The sequence below is a fragment of the Rattus norvegicus genome, chromosome 8 (assembly GCF_036323735.1).
Source record: "Rattus norvegicus strain BN/NHsdMcwi chromosome 8, GRCr8, whole genome shotgun sequence".
Lineage (NCBI taxonomy): Eukaryota > Metazoa > Chordata > Mammalia > Rodentia > Muridae > Rattus > Rattus norvegicus.
This window is the reverse complement of record NC_086026.1, coordinates 84,366,040-84,370,095: the sequence shown is the minus strand read 5'-3', so window position 1 is coordinate 84,370,095 and position 4,056 is coordinate 84,366,040. Positions and strand designations below refer to the sequence as shown.

Sequence of the window (4,056 nt, the reverse complement as noted above, 5' to 3'; positions counted from 1 at the left end):
AAGTCATACCTGGTCTATTAACAGGCTCTTTATTCTGTTAAAAGCTCTGATGTACCAGTGTGTACCAGGAGCAGACAGTGGAGAAGGGGTGTTCTCTGATGTACGCCTCCACAGTTGGAACACACTGGAAACCCTGCCTAGAGTTTACAGTCATTAGGATTCCAGGGAGGTGAGAACACGGGGCAAGGCTTGCTCACATCTCAGCATCAGACAACTAGCATCTTGGCACTTCCTCTTCAACTCTACTGGGCTGGAATTTATTTGAAGATCTGAGATTGGCCCTGCACACCTCTGCACCTTCCTGTAGCCTCCAACTAAAGGCTTGGCCTGTGGTGTTCATGATGGCTGAGTAGACTTTACTTGACAAAGGTCCCACTTTCCCGAGACAGAGGCTTTGCCTAACTCTCCATCTAACCAGATCTTTTCTTGTCTCTTGTTGGTGGTCCACTGGTGGGCTTTAGGTATTCATTCCGAAGATCTCACCTTCCTTAGTTCTGTGGAGGAATGTTTGCTCATCTTGGGCTGGAGGCTGTTCTGTCCAAGCACATCTACTCTGTCTCAGTCTTCAGGTCCATACGGGTGGATCTGGGTCTCTTTCTGTGGTCTCTGCTTGTTATCCAGCAGCAGAAGACAGAAGGCAACAGCTTTCAGATTCTGTGCTGTGGTTTAGGATTCCATGTTCCTCGTTTGGATTTTTGCTTGCTATTTGTATTTCTGCTCATCTCTTAAGTTTTATCTTTTAAAAATAATGTGTGTGTGTGAAGGGTGCACTCGCGCACATACACGTTTGTGCACAAAAGTGCTGATGGTGCCTATGGAGGCCGCAGGTGTCAGATCCCTCTGGAGCTGCGGTTACAGGCAATTGTGAGCTACCTGACATTAGTACTGGCAACAGAACTTAGGTCCTTAGCAAAAGAAGTACCCGACTGCCTGAGAAAAATTAAAAATTGTCAGCTTGATCAGACCTATTGACTTGCTGTCTGTTCTTTGCATCTCTTGTCCCCCATTGTCTCCTAGGTGGACCCTAGACCCTGGTCAACTGCCCTGCAGGACGGGGCAATACTTCCTGTGGCACATATATGCTGTGATATGGCATGTATGTGCCATATTCACATGCATGAATGTATATGTGTGTGCGTGTGCACACACAAAGAAGGTGGGAAAGCCTTGTGGATTGAAGAATTGACATCAGCAAAAATGGCTGTGTTACTAGAAACAATCTATAGCTTCAGGATTAATATCTCATTAAAATTCCAACGAGATTCTTCACAGAACTAGAAAATTCATATGGATTCACAAAAGATGCCAAATAGCTGAAAAGCAATTTTGAGCAAAAAGAGGTTTTAAAATTAAACCAAGAGGTTATAAGAAATCTGAGTAGTCCAGTATCAAGCAATGTGATGGAGTCAGTAGTTAAAACATTCCCCCAACAAAGAAAAATGCAGGGCTAGATAGATTCACTGCTGAATTATACCCAGAAATTGTTCTGAGAATAAGTAGGCAGTCTTTCATGGTATTTTTTTTAACTTTCCTTTGATTCTTATAGAGTTTCACAACACGCACCCCAGTTCTGCTTATCTCCCAGTCTGTCCCCCTCATATCTGCTCTTCTCTCTTGCAACCTGCCCTCCCCCCAAATTAACACACACACACACACACACACACACACACACACACACACACACACACACACACACCCTACCACCATCACCACCACCACTACCACCACCACCACCACCACCACCAAAGCATAGAAAACATCTCATGGTAGAAACTGTAGTAATTCACACTGTATCCCACAGTACATCCCTCTATCCACACATCTTCACTTACAAATATTCATTGCAATGAGTCACTGGTCTGGTTTGAGATCTTTGGATTCTGTGACACCATCAGTATTGTATCCTCATTGAGACTCACTCCTCTTGGTTGTCCTGTTGTTGCCCTGTGTCATGGAAATTCTGCAGTTTTACAATAACAATATTTTACAATATTCATGCACCCCAACCATTCTCAGATGATACAGATTTTGAGGTGGGCCAATTCAGAGCCCTGGATCTGGGCCTGGGTGGCCAGCCCACCAGCTTCTCCTTATCTGCAGTATCAGGGTGAGCTCTCCAGCATAGCTCTGGCTAGGTCACCCAATGCTGCCATTGGCAGGAGGCAGGATCAGCCTTCCTGCTCTCATGCCCTCGGGGCTGGCTCACCTGCACCCAGGCCTCCAGAGCCAGCTCCACTGTGCTGCCCAGTTAAGGTGTGGGGCCTTCTCTCCCAAGTGTTGCACCCTGGGAAAGACTGTGCTAGCTCTTCTGCTCTCACACGCTTGGGGCTGACTTGCCTGCAGCCCTGTGACCAGGGTCAGCTCTGCTACCAGTGCTGCAGCTGGAAAAGGGCAGAGCTGGTTCTCCCAAAGCACATGACCTCCTGGGCAGCTTTCTCAGACGCTGGAGGTATGGGGGGGCATTACCTCTGTGTCCGTGCCACCCCAGTGCAGAGGAATAGCAGGGTCAGCTCTCCCACACTTATGCCTTCCCATTCCCCACCTCCAGGGCCACCTCCACTGTGATGCTTGGGTGAGGTGCGGGGCCTGCTTTCCTGAGTATTGCTGACAGGGAGAGATGGGGCAAGCTCTCCAGAGCACCACATCTGGTGAGGGGATGAGGTCAGTTCTGCACAGCTCCTGGACATCCTCATGTTCAATAATGGTGATATGAACCATGGACATCAACATTGACCCCTGCAGCTGCTGTATAGCCACTCAGACATGGCCCTCAGTTGCACCTTGGGTTGGGAGCTCACCATGGCCCCAGGGTGCAGGTCTAACCACTATAACAGGCAACTCTTTTCTACCCTTGAGTCTCCAGTTCCGTCTCTCTTCACGGTGCTCAAGCTGCTCCGCTTCTCTTTCTTTACCATCTGACCACCACATACTTGCACACTGTAGTGCCTCTTGCTACTAACTGGTCATGTGGCTGTTGGGCCCCTGGGTGAGGTCATTCATCTTAGCTGTGTGGCATGGTGGCATGGTATGTCCACAGGTCTCTGTCTGTCTTACTCCTTCTGCATTGTGAGGCCTGGATTTGATTTGGTTTTCATGAGTCCTAGGCATGAGATAGCTTTGGCCATCAAGCAAGGCATCAAGCTAGGATAAACAAAGGACTGCCATCTGCTCTTCTGCCCCTGACTGATATAAGAGCAACATAACCAACAAGGTATCGCTTAGCCCATTGTTGGGACACACACACACACACACACACACACACACACACACACACACACGTCAGCGGACAGATGGATGGACATGACAGTTTGCCTCAGGATCCTTAAGAAGGAATTGATACAGTGAAAATATCATGTTTAGGACATTCTTTATAGAGTCCCTGCTAGAATTACAGTCCCTGACCACACCTTGAAGTACTTCAGTTATTTCATATTGGAGCACCGATTCTAGAACATTCCAGGTGTCAAAACATTGTTCGTTAGATGCAAACGGAGGAAGAGGCTGAGTCTGGAAGGGCAGAGAGGCGAATCCTGAAGGCACCGTCTATTGCCCTGGTTTCCACATATTGCTGTGAGGATACTCTGGTGGGAGGGCCTCGTGTATTCAGTTCTTTAGTAGCAGCTTTGGATTGGGTATCAATGGAATGCTCAGCAGAGCCTCACTTGTATGCAAGTCTCCTTCTGCAACTCATAATTACCACATAATTCAAGCTGAAGTTTTCTCCCATAAGGAATCAGTATTCTACTCAGTAGCCACCCAGTTTCCAAACAGTGGAAACTCACCATCAACAGCTTGATTGAATGACCCACCTGGAATTGCTTATACTTCATTAATGCTTTCCATAAATCATGGAGTTGACAGGCTACTGGCATGGACTTCCCAAATCTCATAATTGTGTTTTGTTTTTCTCTGGCTTCATCAGTTTCCTTTTGGATGTTGACAGCTTAGCGAATTTTTTTTCGAAGTTTATTTTTATTTTATGCGTATGGGTGTTTTGCTTGCATGTATGTCTATGTAATGAATGCGTTGCCCTGTGCCTTAGGAGGCCAGAAAAGG

General features: G+C 47.1%; 1 non-coding gene across 1 annotated transcript; it reads right to left on the bottom strand.

The window, feature by feature from the left end:
• Positions 1–3,091: 3,091 nt before the first annotated feature.
• Positions 3,092–3,237, bottom strand: LOC120094477 (small nucleolar RNA SNORA48). The gene has a single exon (XR_005488786.1). It is a non-coding gene; the product is annotated as a small nucleolar RNA SNORA48 (small nucleolar RNA).
• Positions 3,238–4,056: the final 819 nt, after the last annotated feature.